Source organism: Ochotona princeps, chromosome X (assembly GCF_030435755.1).
Source record: "Ochotona princeps isolate mOchPri1 chromosome X, mOchPri1.hap1, whole genome shotgun sequence".
Lineage (NCBI taxonomy): Eukaryota > Metazoa > Chordata > Mammalia > Lagomorpha > Ochotonidae > Ochotona > Ochotona princeps.
Genome location: NC_080865.1, coordinates 35,539,890 through 35,559,480, shown reverse-complemented (window position 1 = coordinate 35,559,480; position 19,591 = coordinate 35,539,890).

Sequence of the window (19,591 nt, the reverse complement as noted above, 5' to 3'; positions counted from 1 at the left end):
AAGGTTTCTGTTATTATCCTAGTGTACAGTCAGGCAGAGAACTCTGATTTAGATGAGCTCTCTAACAGATTCATAAATTTCTTCCCTTGCTCATTATTTTCACATTGGCTCAGTGCTCTTAAGATCAATCACAAACAAAAACACTTGTAAGGTGTTTTCTATCCATGGGCTTATTTTTTTTTCATACTGGTTAACTCTTCTAGCAGTTTCCTAACCACTCAAACCAAGTTCAGATCTACTTTTAGGACTCTCCTATTGAAGTGCTTTTATAATTTCTCTTAATTTATACTTGCTGACTCATAGTTTTATAATGATAAAAATCTCATTCATGCATTCTGGATTAAGTCAGGTTTTGTAATATTAGATGCTGAATTTGTGCTTATCTTACTGTATTTTACTTTATTGTTTTTTTGTTCCGTAGTTTCCAGGATTTCCCTTTCCCCTTTTGCAAATCTTTTTCTCCCTCACTGATTCCCCTGATATTATTACAGTAGTATAGTACTTCAATTACTTCACAAACAGTCCTAAATCCATCATTCTGCTATTTAAGTGTATCTTGACATTTTAGGTATGGACAATGGCAGAGTCCAGCATCTTATTGTCAAGATACAAAGTTTCATTGGGAGTTCATCTTTGATTTGGAAGGATAGACCTCTCATCTGGATGTGATAGTCTCTGATACACAGTTACTGTACATCCCGTTAGATGAAAAAACATAAAACAAAATCAGCAACAGGAAGAAAAATAGGAAATTTATAACAACATGAAGTTAAATAACATGCTACTGAATGACCAATGTGTTGTTGAAGAAATGAAAATCAAAAGCCTTCTTGAGGAAAATGATACTGCTCTATACCTAAGAGAGAATGAATAAATTAATAAGAAAAAAAGCATTTTTGAAGAAATGAATATTTTAAAAATTTCAAAACCCATGAGATGTAGCAAAAGCAGTATTGAAAAGGCTACTGATCTTGTATTTTTCCTGAAGGTTGCTTTCATCAGAGAGAACATATGATATTTGTCCTCTTGGGATTGACTTATTTCACTGAGCATAATGGTCTCTAGTTGGACACATTAGGTTGCAAATGGTCAATTTCGTTTTTTAATGGCTGAGTAGTGTTCCATGGAGTAGATGTATCACACTTTCTTTTTCAATTTTTTATTATTATTTTATGATACTGTTCCATATGCTCTGGGATTTCCCTTATCCCCCTCCCCAAATCTCCTCCTCTCACACCCAGACTTCTATATTATCACAATAGTATAGTTTTTACAAAGAGTCATATGTCCATCATTGCAGGCACGGAAATAGCAGAGACTCCAGCATCCTATTGTCAAGATATATTAAACAATTTCATTGGGAGTCCATCTTTGATCTGGAAGTAGAGATGCATACTGCCTTGTATCCTCACATCTGGATGTGATAGTCTATTGCACAGTTACTATACATCCCATTAGATGAAAAGCCATAAAACAAAATCAATAGCAGGAAGAAAAATAGGAAATTTACACCAACATGAAGTTAAATAACATAGTACTGAATGACCAATGTGTCCTGAAGAAAGGAAAAGGTAAACCAAGAAACTTCTTGAAGAAAATGTTGCTGTATGACTTGCAAATCAGTGAATAATTTAATATGAGAAAAATGTTTTGAAGAAATGAAAAAAAAATCAAGATCAATGAGATATAGTTTCTGCTTATCCTTGTTGTTGAGATGTGTCTCCTGAAGGCAACAGATGAATTTTTTTTAAGCCAGTCTACTATTTTATGACGTTTGATTGATGGGTATAAGCCTTTTATATTCAAGGTTAATATGAATATGTGGTTACTTGGGCCTGTCATTTTAGCAATGGGTTGTTCATTTGTCTTGTCTTGTTATTTTACTGGGATGCTCTTCACATTTGCCTTTGGTTTTGGTGGGTGCTATCTCCTTTGTCAAGAGAACATCTTTAAGTATCATTTGTAGGGCAGATTTGGAAGTGGCATATTATTTGAGTTTCCTTTACTTTGGAAGTATTTTATTTCATTTTCAAAGACAAAGGAAAACTTTGCTGGGTACATTATTCTGGGTTAATAATTTTTTGCTTTTAGAATCTGGAATATGTCACTCCCTTTGCTTCTGGCCTATAGAGTTAGGTGGAACCTCAATGTGGTTTTCATTTGTATTTTCCTGACAGCTGGGAAGCCTGAGCATTTTTCCAGGTGTCTATTAGCCACTAGGTATTTCTTCTTTTGAAAAATGTCTTTTCATTTCCTTCACCCATTTCTTCACAGCATTATTTCACAGTTTTGTTTCTGAAGCTCTTTGTAAATCCTGGATGTTAGTCCCGTATCAGTTGTGTAGTGCACAAAGATGTTCTCCCATTCTGTTGCTTGCTTCTTCACTTTAAAAAATATTTTAATAAAAAATGTATTTTAAGTAATGTAGATCACACATTTAAAGCATAAAGTTAGATGGAATGGATATATTCACAGATGTGGACAATCATTGTTATAGTGAATTTTTGAGTTTCATTATGGTGTGGATACCCCATATCTTTTAACGATCATCCATCTAGCCTCTATAACCTCCCTCACATCCCTAAATAATCACTCATCTGCTTTCTGTATCTATATATTTTTTGGTTCTGGAATTGTATGTGAAAGGGATGATATGATAGCAGATATTTTGTTACTACTTTATTTCACTTATTTTAATGTTAAAATTTATAGATCATGTTGTGGCATATATAGATTTTTTTTCTTTCGTATGGCTAAAAATATCTTGTAGGAATGTATCACATCTATATATGCTCTTCAGCTGACAGAAATTTGACTTGTTTGTAGAATTCTGTTATAAATATTTGCTTACAAGTTTGTGTCTTAAAATCTATGGGTATTTCAGAAACTATGTGAGAAAATTGAATTAATAATATGACTTGGCAGAGGCATTTGTGTTAGCTGTTGTCACTGACTGGGACACTTGCCTGAATTTGGTAACTGGCTCTGCTGTGGGCTACATCTTCCTGCTAACATGGACCTTGGGAGGCAACTGTGATGGGTTAAATAGTTGAATTTCTGATATCCATGCCTGAGATCTGGACTGAGATCTAGACTCCTAGGTTAGTGAACCATTGATAGAAGATCTCTTTCTCTTCCCGTCTCTCAAATAAATTACAAAATTCAAAAATTCAAAAACCTAAAATCTGCACATTATTTTAATGAAAAATAATGAAAATGTGTTTTTATAATATATAGAAAGTATTTTTAAAGATTTATTTATTTGAAAAGCAGAGAGAGAGAGAGAGAGACAGAAAGAGAGATCTTCCAATCACTGGTATAGTCTCCAAATTGATACAATGGCCAGAGCTGAGCCAGGCCAAAGCTAGGTGCCAGGAGCTTTTACCCAGTCTCCTGTATGGGTTCAGGGGCCCAGACACTTGTGCCATTTGCCACTGTTTTGGGAGGTGCATTAGGGGGACCTGGAGTAGAAACTGAGCAACCAGGACTTGACTCAGCACACATTTGGGATGCTGTCACTACAGAGGGCTGTTTAATTCACTATGCCACAATGCTGGTCCATGAAAATGATGTATTATGAAAAAAATCTATGCATGGAATTATAAAATTTTCTACCAAAATAAATTCAATTTTCACTTCAGTTTTCTGTTAACCGTTTGAAGTACCCTAATACATTTTCATTATTCTTGGCTGTATTCTAGGGATGAAATTACTAGGTTGATGGCAGTTCAATGTTTTACTTATTTGAGGAGCTACCAGGATGTTTTCCAATGGTCAGCATTATTTTGCTTTAGCACAAACATATATAAAGCTCTAATTTCTCCACATTCTTTTCTTTTAAGATTTATTTTTATTCAAAAGGCAGATTTAGAGAGAGAAGGAAAGACAAAGCAAAAGATCTCTCTGCTGGTTCACTCCCCAAGTGGCCACAAGGGCTGGAATTGTGCTGATCCGAAGTCAGGAGCCAGGAGCTTCTTCTTGGTCTCCCACGTGGGTGCAGGATCCCAAGGCTTCTGCCTATCTTCTACTGCTTTCCCACACTACAAGCAGGGAGCTGGATAGAGAAGTGAAGCAGTCGTGACACAAACCAGCATCCATATGGGATCCCGGCAGTTGCAAGGTGAGAATTTAGCCACTATGCTATTGATCCAGGCATTTTTAAAAAAATTGTATTCATTCTACCAGTTGAAATATGACATCTCATTCTGATTTTTGTTGAGATACCTAAACTAGCTAATAATGTTGGGTGTTTTTCCAATGCCATTCTCTTATATATGTGATGTCTACTCAGATGCCTAGCCTACTTTTGAAGTTGAGTTATTTGCCTTTTTATTGTTGAGTTGTGAGAGTTCTAAGTTAAAGTGTGTTATCAAAGGTATGATTTGAATTCCCCCCATCCCTGGGTACTCATTTACTTTGATTTACTTTGAACACAAAAAATTTAAAGTCTATTTTTCCCTTTGTTATCATATATTTGGCATCACATCTGAGATTACCCTGCCAAAGCAAATGTCATATAGATTTATCCCCACATTGTCTTCTAACAGTTTTCTATAGTTTATTCTTATACTTTGGCCTTTGATCCATTTGATCCAGCACCATTTGTTGAAAAGATGCTTCTCTATTGAGTGGTCTTGGTAACCTTGTCAAAAAAATCAGTTTATCTCAAGTGTATTAAATTATTTCTGGTCTTCAAATCTTTTCCATTTTTCTTTGTATCTGTCATCTGCCACTATAATGCTAATATATCATTGCTTTATGGAAAGTTGAAAATCCATGTACTTTATTCCTTCATTTTCAAGCTATTTTTTTACTACACAAGAGACCCTAAAATTCCATATGAATTTTAGATTCACCTTGCAGTTCCCACAAATAATTGAGATTCTGATAGGGACTGTGCTGAAATATAGTTTAGTAGGAGTATTGCCATTTTTTGCAGTGTTAAAATTACTGATCCAGGAACACACAATATTCTTCCAATAAAAATAGATTCTTTAATCTATTTAAAACCTTTGTAACTCATAAGTTCTTAAACTATAATTGTTACATTAATTCCAAAGTATTTTATTCTTTTGATACCATTGTAAATAGATTATCTTCATTTCATTTTTGAATAGTTATTTGAATTTTTATAGAAACACAACTGAGCATTGTATATTGATCTTGCATGCTGAAATCTTGCTGAACTACCTTATTAGTTATCTTTCTAGTGAATTCCTTAGGATTTTTGTATAAATAGATCTGGTTTCTAATAATAGTGATACTTGATTTCTTCTAATCTGGATGATTTTTATTTCTCTTACCTATTTCCTTGGTTAGAACTTCTACTAAATTTTCAAAAAATAAGTGGCAAGAGTGGATAAATATTTACATCTTATTCCTGACATTAGAAACAGTATATCCAGCGTGGTGGCCTAGCAGCTAAAGTTCTTGCCTTGGTTGTGCTGGGATCCCATATGGACACCGGTTCTAATCCCGGCAGCCTCACTTCCCATCCAGAGCCCTGCTTATGGCCTGGGAAAGCAGTCGAGGACGACCCAAAGCCTTGGACCCTGCACCCACATGTGAGACCTGGAGGAAGTTTTTGGCTCCTGGCTTTGGATTGGCGCAGCACAGGCCGTTGTGTTCACTTGGGGAATGAACCACCAGCTGGAAGATCTTCCTCTCTGTCTCTCCTCCTCTCTGTATATCTGACTTTGCAATAAAAATAAAATCTTTTTTAAATTTTATTGCATTTCATTTTATGACATCATTTCATAGGCTCTGAGGTCCCCCCAATCCCTCCCTGTGCCCTCCCCCCATGGTGGATTACTCCACCTTATTGCAGTAGTACAGTTCAAATCCAGTTTTGTTTCTTTCATTACAAGCATGTACCACACATAGAGTCCAGCGTCTTATTGTCCAGATCAATTCTCAGCTATATATTGACAATGAAAAAAATGGCCCAACTGGAGACTATATGATGGAGTGTATCAGTGGATTCTCCAGTGACCGTGTCGTGCCTGGAGTGGTGAGACTGGCAGCAATACAGTTCTGTGAAACTATCAAAACTACTTTGCCAGCTCTACCTTTGGACCAAAGATGGCCTCCCCAAGAAACTGATGAGCTTCTCTAGACAATAAGATGCGGCACTTCTTGCCTGGTAGATGCACGCAATGAAAGAATCTCAACTGAATTTGATCTGTGGTGATGCAACAAGGTGGAGGAATCCACTATGGTGGTGGGGGGGAGAATCACAGGGCCTATAAAACCATGACACATAATGCAATGTAATAAAAAAAAAACCACAAAAATGTAATACAGCAACGGGGTGGAGCAATCCACCATGGGGGGGGGGGTACAGGGAGGGGTTGGGGCATCCCCAGAGCCTATAAAACTGTCACATAATGAAATGTAATTAATAAAAAAAAAAACCAAAAAAAACCCCAGTTTCTTGGGGAGGCCATCTCTGGTCTAAAGGCAGAGCTGGCAGAATATCGTTCTGACCAATTAAAAGCCATAACATACAATCAACAACAATTTACAACATTATGGAGTTAATTGACATGGTATTGAGTGATTGATATGTTAGAAAATGCAGGTTCTTAACCACATCCTGTGACTACTTGATTAACATTCAGCTGTCTCATGTAAAAATAAAATCTTAAAAAAAAGGAAACAGTGCATCCATTTTTTTATCGTTAAGTATATTAGCTATGAATTTTTTTGCTACTCATTATCAGAAGGTGAAAGTCCTCTATTCCTGGTTTGTTGAGGGCTTTTATCAAACAAGCAGATATTGGATTTTCTGGAATGTATTTTTCTGTGTCTGTGAAAGTAATAATATGATTTTAATTTTTATTCTTTTGATTGTATATTAATTGATCATCAATATTTAAGCAGCCTTCAATGCTTGGGATATATTCTTGTGATACTTTGTGAAGACTGGTATCAATTGTACTTCAGATGTTTAATAGCATTTATAGGTGAAGACATCTAGCTTTCCTTTTTGGGTAGGTTTTTTTTTTTTTTTTTTTTTTTGGCTGATTCAATCTCTCCGTGTTTGTAGTTCTACTCACGTTGCTTGAATCTCTTGAGATGTAGATTGTCTGCAGCTTATATCTTTCTGGAAACTTGTTTTAAGTTATCTGATTGGTGGGTAGACTATATTCCTTTATAATCCTTTTCTATTTGTGTAAGGTTGGTAATGCTCAGTTTTCACTGATGACTTCAGAAAGCTGAATATTCTATCATTTTAACCAAACTAGCTTATTCTGTTGATGTTTTCAAAGGTGCAGTGTTTTTGTTGTTGTTGTTGTTGTTTGATTGATTTTTCTCTGCTATTTTCTATCATTTGGTTTGTTAGTTCTAACTTACAAACATGTCCTTCTTTATAATTGCTTTATGTTTATCTGGGTATCCTTTCTCTAGTATTGTAAGGTTGGAAGGTTAGGTTGCTAGTTACTAGGCTATTAGCTTCAGCAATATCTGTTTTGATGTAGTCATTTGTAACCATAAATTTCTCTCAAAACACTGATTTGGTTTTATGCCATAGTTTCAGTAGACAATATCTTGGTTTCTATTCATTTCAAAGTATTTTCAACTTTTCCTTTTGACTTGTTTTACGTGCAAATTCCCACCAAAACACATACACTGTAGTGGAATATTCCTGGGTTGAGATGCAGGAGTCAGTGGGTTCCACAAGAATTTGAAGACATTCTAGTGACAGGCCAGAGTGGCAAAGCCTGTGTCTCCCTCAGTGTCTATTCACTTTCATCTCAATCTGAACTCCTCTGTTTAAATTGTATACTTTCATGTTCAAAGTATCATGTACACAAAAGTCCCTGAGTGGTAGCAGCTATTCGCATTGCAACATCCTGTGCAGAGGAGACAGTTTATGACACTGAAGAAAGAAAGTGGCCTCATTAGCTCTGCTCTGTGCAGAGGGTTCTCCATACCTGTCCACAGCCCATTTGTATGCTTTCTTTAGAGGACTGCTATAGGATGGGTGGAATACAAATGAAAATAGCATACAAACTTGTAAAAACTGTCTTCTACAAGGTCAAGGTCAAATAATGATCAAATTTACAGATACTTTTGAAGGCAATAAAACTATGGCTCACATACTTAGAAACACCTTACGTTCCATGCTGATCATGTATAACATGCTGCTTAAATTCTATTGCTAGCATGGTGCAGAGTCAGCATCAAATCTTTGAGCAATGGGAAGAGTGGGACCACAAGGGGAACTGCATATGTATGTATTTCAGAAACAGGACAGGTATGCTTTGGGGAAGAGGGTCCACATACAATGTAATCATTCTAGTTCTGAAGGCACTTTAGGTTCCACTTGGTAATTTCCTTATCTGTCAGAAACTGACTTAACATATTTAACATTGTGACAAAATAGGAAGTCTTTTCCAGTTAAAGCTCTAATAGAAGCTTTGTTAAATGACTGTTATTTCTGATGAATATAACAACCATAGCAAGTGGCACATGACAATATTAAAAAAAAAGTAAGTATCTTCATACCTCAAGGAAGAGCCAAAGTTGTTTCTCAGCATCTCCTTTAAGCGCAACAGAAGAATCAATTGTACTAACAAAAAGTAAGAGTCTCTTATAGGCAATTGGAAAAATAACAAAATAAGGCACAGCATGTTACTGTCATAGATTTGTGTTAGGCAGTAGTGTTCTTTTTGAAGGTAAAAGGTGGAGATGTGATTACTTGAAGCTTGAAGCTATTGATCAAAGGATACTGAACAAATTCCCTTAACTACAGTCAAGGGACTCCAAATAAGTGTCAACTTTGGGGCTGGATTTGAAGTCCTCTGAGGCATAGGAGTTCCTCATTAGCCTATACCTGTAACAGCACTGTGGAAACTTTGGGTGGGGCTGGTTCATTTCTTGCTTGGAGTGCTTATTAGAGAACTAAGGCACATTTGCTAGAAATCGAACTGTATATGGACTAACAAAAAATAATTATTTTGTAAATAAAAGAGTATATAGACTTGATAATACAGCAGGTTCTAAGTCCTGAACAGTACACCAGTACAATAGTATGGTCCTTCAGCAACAGTCCCAAGTCCAACATTCTGGTATTTAAGTGTATCATGGCATTGCAGGTATAGGCAATGGCAGATAGTCTAGTATCAAGTTTTCAAGGGATATTTAGCAGCTCCATTGGGAGTTCTCCATATATTCAGGAATAGAGATGCATATTGAAACGTCTTCAACTTCCTGGTATCCTAGTCTCCATTATACAGTTCATCTATGAGAATATATGTATATACCTGTATGTATCTAATTGTGATGTATTTTGCAGTTTTAAAAAATTATTGCCATTGTATCAGAGAACATATTTTATGTTATATTTTTAATTTTTTTGAGATTTGTTTTATGATCTTCCATGTGTTCTACCTTGGAAAATATTCTATGCGCATTTGGGAAAAATAAACAATATATATTTTCTTTTGGGAATAGAGTGAAATCTCTATTAGATCTAGGTGATTTCTACGTTGTTCAATGTTTCTATTTTTTTGTTGTTGTTGACCTTCTGTCTTGTTTTTTTTTAATCTATTGTTAAAAGTAGAGCACTGAAACCTCCAGCTATTGTTTTCTCCATTCCTGCTAGTTTTCACTTCATATATTTTGATGCTCTACTATTAAGTGCATATGTATTTATAATTACATATCTTCATGATGAATCAATACTTTTATTATAATGTGACCTTCATCTGTAGCAATAATTTTTAAAGTGAATTTTGTCTGATGATAGCCATTCCAGATTTCCTAAAGTTGCCATGTGCATGATATATATTTTCTTGTTTAATTAATTTTTGCTTGTTTGTGTATTTGAGCTTAAAGTGTATCTTCTGCCATATGGTTGAAACTATTGTCAAAATATTTGCAATTGTGTCTGACATTTTACCTTTTATTTCTTTGTGTTACATGTTTATTTTATTCTTCTATTCATCTTTTACTTCTTTCTCTTGTATTGAATAAATATTTCAATGTAGTGTTTTAATTTGAATGGTAATTTTATAGCCTATTTTAAAGCTTGATAATTACTCTTGAGTTTATCATACATTTGTTAACATTAAAATCAACTTTAAACTTTTATTTCATTAGTTGCAGTAATATGTAGAAATACTCCCATACAGCATTGTTTTTTCTACTCAATTTTGTAGTATTATCACTGTACATATTGTATTTGTTAATGTTGTATGCCCAAATGTAGATTTTTACAATTATTACTTTATCATTTCCTATGATTTTCTTAGTCCATGACAGAATTGATCCCTTGTACTTCTTTTGTGCTGTTATTGACAAATATACTACATTTCTGTTATAGGCTCTAAAATGCTTTTTATTCACATTATTTTACACATTTGTTTTTTCCTTATTAACAACAGATATGTTTATTATTACATATCCATCAGTGTGGCTTTCAATACCATTTGAAACATCCAAATCATCCTGGAGATGATCAGTTTTCCAGTCCTTCTTATTTGATAGACATCACTGCAAAGCCATTATAAATTATTAAGGAGGTATTTGATTAAAAATATACAACAGATCATACTTCACATATGAATCAACTCTTGTAATTGGCCGGGAGTTTTTGTAGTATTTATCTGGTAATTCCTATGTTAAATAGAAAACATCACGATGTATTCCCATAACTTTTTATATTTGGCGCAACCTTCTACATTTTGCAGATAGTTTAATAAAGTCATTTAATATTGTATCAGGAATCTAATGCAAAGACTGTACTTAAATTCTCAAAGAACCACAAACCTCTAAATATTTTAGATTAAATCCATTATCAATTAAAAGCACATTGTCACACATAATCTTTTGAAAATATTTTTGCTGAAATTCCTATGTTTACTCTTGGCAGTAAAATAATTTTCTCAAATTAAAACACTAAAAGGACAATTCAGCTCACATTTAAAGTGTTCTAACAAGCCCGCGGTACATACTGGCAAGCATGGGAACTAGGGAAGGGAGCAGGCCTGGTGGGGGTTATGGGGAGTCGCCCCAACTAAGCTGCAGTTCCCACTGGTTTGCGTGAGGACCGTGTATGAAGTGGGTAGGATAGAGCTGAACCACAATACCCATTGATCCAAGTGGAAGACAGGGCTGGAAACAGAACTGACCCAGCGGAGACCGATCACGTTAGGCAGGGCCATGACATTAACAAACACGCTAGAGAACCATATCCGGGGGAAGATTCTGTGGGGGATGTGTGGGCCAAGCCCTATGGAAATTCTTTTTTTTTATTATTAAACTTATTCATTAATTACATTGTGTTGTAATTACATAGAATCTGGGATTCTCCCCCCCACCCTCCCCCCATGGTGGGTTCCTCCACCCCGCTGCATAACCATAGTTCAAGTTCAGTTGAAATTCCCTCCCTGCAAGTATTTGCCAAACATAGAGTCCAACATCCCATAGTCCAGACAAGTCCAACTACTTATTGGGTACACCCTCTCTGGTCTGAGGGCAGAGTCAGCAGAGTATCTTCCCGGTCAAATAAAAGCACTAATATACCATCTGCAACAATTAACATCGTTATGGAATTAATTGACATGGTATTGAGCAGTCAACATGTTAAAAAGAAATGTGATTTCTTAACCACTTTCTGTGACCCCCCATTCACAGTTCAATTTTAGTTTATATACTACAAATGACATAATATCCATAACATAACATGATATGCTTAACATCATATCATATTAAATTAAGGCAAACATGTGGTATCTAACCCTTTGGGATTGGTTCATTTTCCTTAGCATTATGGTTTCCAGTTTGGCCCATTTGGCCACAAAGAACTGCATTTTGGTTTTTTTAATAGCTGAGTAGTATTCCATGGAGTAGATGAACCATAGCTTTCTTATCCAATCCTCTGCTGATGGGCATTTTGGTTGTTTCCATGTTTTTGCAATTACTGATTGTGCTGCTATGAACATAGGAGTGCATGTTGGTTTCTCATAGAACAAGTGTTCTGGATATATTCCTAGGAGTGCTATAGCTGGGTCATACGGTATGTCGAGTTTGAGTTGTTTGAATATTCTCCATACTGATTGCCATAGAGGCTGTACCAATCTGCAGCCCCACCAGCAGTGGAGTAGTGTTCTTTTTTCCCCCGCAACCTCGCCAGCAAATGTTGTTGGTGTTTTTCATGTGGGCCACCCTTACTGGCGTTAGGTGGTATCTCATTGATGTTTTAATTTGGATTTCCCTTATTGCCAGGGAGCTTGAGCATTTTTTCATGTGTTTATTTGCCATTTGTGATTGTTCCTTTGTGAAATGTCTGCCCATTTCCCGTGCCCATTTCTTGAGTGGCTTGTTTATTTTGGTGTTTTGGCTGTTTTGTAATTCTTTGTATACTCTGGAGATTAGCCCTCTATCACCTATGTCGTGCGCGAAGATCTTCTCCCATTCTGTGGGCTGCTTTTTTACTTTGTTGATTGTTTCTTTTGCTGTGCAGAAGCTTCTTAGTTTGATGAGGTCTCATTTGTTTATTTTGGTCTCGATTTCTACTGCTTTTGGTGTCCTTCTTAGGACTATGGCTGTTGATTTTTGTTCATTAATTCTGCTTTTTCTTTATCCTCTCTTTCTGCATTCCTGTTATCTTTATGTTGCTATCCTAATAGCATCTTAGATTTCTCTATTCAATATTCTTCATTATTTTTCTCTCTGTTTTTGGTCAACATAGTCTATTGGTCTATCTTCAAGTTTTCTAAATTTTTGTTCTTCCAGATGAAACTTATTATTTAGTCCCTCTAGTGAAAACTTAGAAGTAATTGAAAATTTTTGTTACAAATTCTATTGGATTCCTTTTAAGTTTTTTTTAATCTTCACTGATACTCATCTTTAGTCACAGTTTCCTTAGATTGTGAAGAGATGTGTGTGTGTGTGTGTGTGTGTGTGTGTGTATATACATTCATTCATGGTTACTTTGAAGTATTTTCTGTTTGATATAGCATCTAATTACTCTCCCAGGCAATTTCTGTTTTTCCAGTATGTGCATCATACATCTCTGTTCCATAGTTGACAATTTTGAGATGAGAACTGGAAGACTGTTTGTACACTGTAGCATCTCTATTTTTCCTCATCCCAGAAATTTTTATTGTTACTTGCTTATTTGCTTGTGTGTTAGTTGACTGTGCCATTTAGTGATGTTGTCCCTCAAGGCAATACAACTTTGGGTATGCCCACAGTCATCCTGGGAGGATAGTGTTCTTTCCCATTCTTACCCTGACCACATTTGGTTGTTATGCTCCACTAATTGCTGGTTAGTTAATCTATTATTTAAAAACAATTCCTTTGGGTATAATTATAATTTCTTATAAATCTCAAATTGTGGCTCCTTGGAAGGAACCATTTTTGAGGTCAGTCTGGATATTTGTTCTGACCTCAAAAGATTTCTTATAGCTGTCCTATTTCCAGAATCTCTACTCCAAACTAGCTGGCTTATACTCTAGGCTGTATCTCCATTAGGCTCATACACTTCATCTCAGTTGCTTTTTTACCACAACGTTAAGGGACCTGTGAGTTCCCTCAGGATTCAAGCTATCCTTCCCCATTGCAAATGAATGATTTGATTTTCTTTGGGAGAAAATGAAGAATTTAAACATAATCACTCAGCTAGGGCTCTGTAACTGTAGCTGGCAAAAATGTAAAGCTTCCTTTTAAAGAGCTGTAGGATGTCAGCACTGGTTAAATGTATAGAAATCAGCATCCTGGAGGACCCCAAGGATAATATCCTTGGGTAGAATCAGGACCTCCGAAACCGGAAATATGGATATAAAGGCTCTAATATGCTTAGTACGCAGTACCTAAGGTAGAGCCTCCATTCCAAAAAATTCCAATTGTGTAGATGACCAGGGGGCTATATGTCTCTCATTCATATGAGACTGGAGACAAGAATAATTCTGAAGGTCTGCTCCTCTCAGGAAGAGCATAGTTAGTTGAGTTGTATTTTGGGCTACAGAATGGAGTTACAAAAATAGAGGAGAAATTTTGATTTAAGTACTAGAGTCTTTGATCTTTATTACGGAATTTTTATAATAGATGTTTCTTCATTTTCTGCTTGATCTTTGGCCCATTTCCAGAGATATTAAATGGATGCTTTAAATTATTCTCATCTGTTTTATTGGACACCAGGTTGACAGAACACCATGCTCTCCTGCCATAAATAAATTCAGATTTACTCATTCTTTCAAAAGATATTAAGGGTTTCTGTGTGTCAGAACCTGTGATGGCTAACAGGTATGGGTATGGATTGATAGAATGTGTGTAATCCCCACAATTCATATTTTGAAGTCCTTATCATCAACGTTATATTTATAGCTAGGACCATTGGGAAATGATCTTTTGAATATGGCTTTTTGATTCTAAAACTCATCATTCTTATTATGTGATATTAAATGTTGGTTCTAAGCTCTGTTCTGGTGACATAGCAGAAAATTGCCACCTGTGATGCCACCTGTCTTTCTATACAGGTGCTTATTCATGTCCCTGATGCTCCATTTCGCATCCAGCTTCCTTCTAATGTCCTGGTAAAGCATCAGAAGATACACTAAGTGTTTGAGCCCCTGCTACACACAAGGAAGATCAAATTAAGTTCCTGGTTCCTGGCTTTGGCCTGGCTCAGCCCTGGCTGTTGCACTCATCTGGGGAGTAAAAGAACAAATGAAAGCAAAATTTGTCTCTGCCTCTATCTGTTACTCTGACTTTTGAATAAATGAATATATATATTTTTTAAATTGGACTTAGCTTGGACTATTAGGAGATATTATATACATATATCATTGAATGAAAATAAGCAGGTCTTTAAAACCTGCCCAATCTCTAGTATTATGTTATTAGAAACAACAACAACAATAACAACAAAATGGACTAGGACAGGAAGTAATACATTTCTCCACATATGTTTATGGAGGTCTTCCTAAGAGATTACTATCCTTATTAAAGCAGGCAAGCTAGAAATCTTCTCTCTCCCTGTCTCTTTCTCTGACCATCACTTGATCATCTTCTCCTGCAGTATGAAAAAACAAACAAACAACAAAATAAAACAAAACCCTAAAACTCCAAGGCAAAATGTGAACATACAGTGAGATGGTAGCCATTTCCAAGCTAAAAAGAGCCTCAAAATTAAACCTACTTTTCCAACACCTTCGTTCGAAATTTTCAGCCTTTAGAATATTAAAAATAAATTAGTATTGTTTGAATCAGTTTTTGGTGCTTTGTTATGGCAGGCCTAACCATATTAAGATAGACATTGATGATTATATAATTTGCAGATATAGTTTCCCTCTTCAGAAGCATTCTGAGACAGACATTAATCAAGTGATCACATAAAAAACATGTATCATTACACATATGACAAGAACCACAGAGTACCAAAAGAGTACATAAAATTTAGTTTGATCTAATTAAGAAGAACAGGAAGGAAGTAATGAATTATCAGATCAGCAAGTACTTTTATGGGAAATGCATTCTGGGTCTAAGCAACAGCTTTTGCTGTCTGAAGATCATCAAAGGGAAAAGCATTCTAGAGCTTTTAACACATAGGTGATAATGATTATCTTATGTAAGGATCTTTGTGCCCCAGTATCAAGAGTGCTTTGGAAGGTGGATTTGAGTGATAACTGTCTCTTACACTCTCATACAGAATTCTTTTAACATCTGGTATGTGGAGTATTTCCAAAACTAAACAGTGAATTGACTGTGGACACTGGCTTTGTCTCCTACATTTCAGTTAAAATCTAACATAAACTACCTGGAGTTAGCAACAGATTCTTCAAAGTCAAGGTTCAGTCCTATGATGTTACCCCCACTTCAGATGCCAATCATAAGTGAGAGCCTCTTGTACTTCTGACCAAACGGCTATAAAAACTATAAATTGTGAGTTACCTTAGCTCCCTCCTTGGGTTTGATAATTAGCCAGAATGACCCACATTTCCTTACAGTTGTCAATTTATTGTAAATAATATCATAGGGATTACAAATGAATAGCTGTACCGAAAGGCACACAGAGCAAGGTTCAGACAGGTCATCAGAGTGCAAACTTCTGTACTTTTCATGTTGGAGGCATACCACCCTTCCAGAATCTGGATATGTTCACAAACCAGGAAAAGCAGATTTTGTTTAAGTATTTTTATATGAACTCCTGCCACCACTATTTCCCAGGTGATGCTGGGCAGGACTCGATGCTCCAGCCCTTTAATTTCATGATATTTCTGGGCACTTGTCCTGCACTGAGTCTACCTAAAGGGCCTTTTTCTAAGTCATTTTATTAGCACAAACTCAGAAGTGATCAAAAGGACCCATTATTAAACAACCAAGACACAACACCTATCACCAAGGAGATTTCAAGGGATTTAAGAGATCTGTACTAGAAACAAGGGTCTATATATATGTGTGTGTGTGTGTGTGTGTGTGTGTATTACACAACCACAAGGACAAATACAAAAGCAAGAGATTGTATGAGAGATGACAGTGCCTTGGCAGTAAAAAGCTGATAAAAAATGGTAAGAGATAAAAAAGGAGATATTAGCTACATATTCATGGGGTAGACTTGGGAAAGAAACTCCATGGAGTAAAGAGTAAGCAAGGATTGAGTAAGGTGCCAATGATGAGTCCAAGATTTTTAGAGCTGCCATTCAAAGAGATAATGAACACCAGAGGAGGATCAAGTTTGATGGAAGATAATGTAGGCTTCATTTTTAAAAGATCTACTTTGTTGTTTTGAAAAGTGGTGTGACAGAGAGGGAGAGACAGAGAGAATCTTCCTTCTGCTGGCTTACTACCAAAAATGCGTGGAAAAACCAGAGCTAGCCAAGCCAAAGCCAGGAGCCCAGAACTTGATTCAAGTATCCTATAGGGATGGTAGGGACCTAAATATTTGGGCCATCTTCTGCTGTCTTCCCAGGCACATCAGCAGGAAGCTGGGTTGAAAGCAGAGTAGCCAGGACTTGAACCAGCACCCACACATTGGATGCAGGTGCCCTAAGCAGCAGATTCATTTGCTGCATCACATCTCCCTCCCTGAAATGTTTAATTTTTACCAGTGTGTCATGTTTATAATTGTGATTTTCACCGAACACTATCTTCCTAATATAAGCTGAGTTCTTAAAGGCATAAAACTAAAAAAGTAATATAAGGGTGGTTGTGAATAGATTGCATTTTTTCTTTTTTCTTTTTTTTCGTAAACAGTATAATTTCATTCTTTTTCTTAAGTTTTTTAAATTAATTTATTTTTTAAATGATCTTATTTAGTTGATTAGGATATAAAGGGTCAAGGGCTACAGGAAACTGGGTAATACCATTGTTTCCACACCAATATCATTTTTCCCCCTGTATCTGGGGTCAGGGAAGAAACAAATCCACCCAGCCTCCCACCCGTCCCAGGTCCCCGATGTCAGGCATGCTTCAAAGGTCCTGCTCAAGCAATTTTGATAGTTCAACAGGTCTGAATTGCTGCCAAGCTCGCCTTTCCAATTGTGATGAAACCTATTCAGAATCCACTGGCTGACATAGTCTCTTCATGATTGGGGTTCTGAGATCAGCAGTTCAGTTGGAGGGCTCTCCAAAGACACTTCATCTGAGATGATCCCAAACCTGGTTCTTGTGTGAATTTGCCAGTACAAGGTCTGGCATAGTCTGTCACAACAATCAGCTTATGCACATGCTGGTGGTTGCAATTGCTGGGTCAGTTGTTTCTACCCTATCTTCCACACGAACCAATGGGTGTTGTAGTCCAGCCCAATCCTACCCACTTCATACTTGGTCCTCACGCAAACCAGTGGGAGCTGCAGCCTAGTTGGGGTGACTCCCCATAACCCGCACCAGGCCTGCTCCCTACCCTGGTTCCCATGCATGCCAGTATGTACCGCAGGCTTGTCGAGTCTGTCCCACATCCCATTTAGCTCTGGTATTGTCAATGGGCATTGAAGCCTAGTTCAACCAAACCCGCTTCACTATCCAGCCCACACACATACTGGCGGGTGCCTTTCTATCTAGCCACCCTGCCCCAGTCCTGGTTTTCATGCTCCCCAGTGGGAGTGGTTACCCACGAGGGAGGTGCCCACTATCTTCCCTGTTAGGCCACTCCCACTTCTGGATTATGCACTCTCCAGGTGTTTCTGGCATTTGACTTAACAGAATTGGCCCCCAGTGCCAGCCTCTGCCAGCTGATGATGTGGCAAAGCCCAACCAACCCTCACCCACTCTAATTTTTGCTTGCACCAGTTGGAACAGTCAGCCCAATCTAGCCCTTCCCCAATCTAGCTCACATAAGGCCCACAGGTGTTGTATCCCTGCCTGGTCTGGTCTGCCCCAATCCCAACTCCTGCTCTCCAGAGGGAGTGGTTGTCCAGCAGGGGAGCCCACATTCCCCTGCTGGCTTTGCCTCCCTCCCCCCCAACCACCGGTTCTCAAGTATGCTGTTTGGGCACTGCAACCACATCTGGTACGGTTCACCTCACCTTGGCATTCCTTAATGTGCACTGGTATGTGTTGCGACTGAAATTGGCCTGACCCACACTCTATGCTGGCGCTCAGATTCGCCAGTGGTTGATGTGAACGGGTTAACCCTGTTCTGCTCCCCCCACCTATGCCATATGTATGATGGTGGGTATCTTCCTGTGGCCTGGCCTGGGTTGCTCCATATCATGGTTCTTGTGCTCACCTGTAGGGGCTGTGTTCTGACAGAGGGGTTTCCCAAGCTCCTCCTTCAGAACCTCTCCCTGTGCCAGGTCTTAGTCATATTGGTGGTTCCATGGGCCAACCCTCATTGCTGGCCTTCAATCCATTCCAGCTCTTGATGTTGGCTGTTTCACCCCAGCCAAGGCTTGTTCATACCCAGACACTGCTCACACATGGCTCAGTAGGGGCAGAGACCCAGCCTAGTCCGTCCAACATCTACCCAGGTTCTCCAGAGTGCTAGATGGTGAAGGCATCTAGACCAGCTTGGTGCGCCCAGCCCCAGTCCACAATTGTGCCTAGGGAGATTGCAGCCATATCCAGACCAGAACGCAGCTCCCACTCCAGTCCCTGCACTCTCCTGTGGGAATCCCAACCCAGCAAGGGTGTTCTCTCACAGCTCCCCAGCCGAGACTATTTCCAGCCCTACATTGTGCGCGTGCCAGTGGTTGTTCTGACCTAGTTGGCTTAGCCCTTCACCTCTCTCAGCCTTTGCCTTCAATGCTGTGGCATAGTATCCCTGCCTCATGCAGACCAGTTGGTGTAAGAGCCTAGATCGGAATGACATGTGCTCCATCCTGATTTATTTCCTTTTTTGTGAGTTGAAGTTTGCTTGGCCATGCCTGGTCCTGCCCCCTTCCAGTTGCAGCTCAGCCCACCCCACATCCTATTTTAGGATGCACCTTTGGGTGGTGCTGCCTTGACCTGCCCAGATTGCCATTGGTTCCTTTACCCGTAAGTGATGGCAGGTGCCATGGTCACTCCTAGCTTAGCCCATCACCACCCCAGCTTGCGAGCTAACTTGTGAGACTTGCATTTCCACAGAGTTGGGCCCACACTTCCCCCACAGAATTTACCCTTGGACCAAGTTCTCTCATGTGCTGGTTAGTGTCTTGAC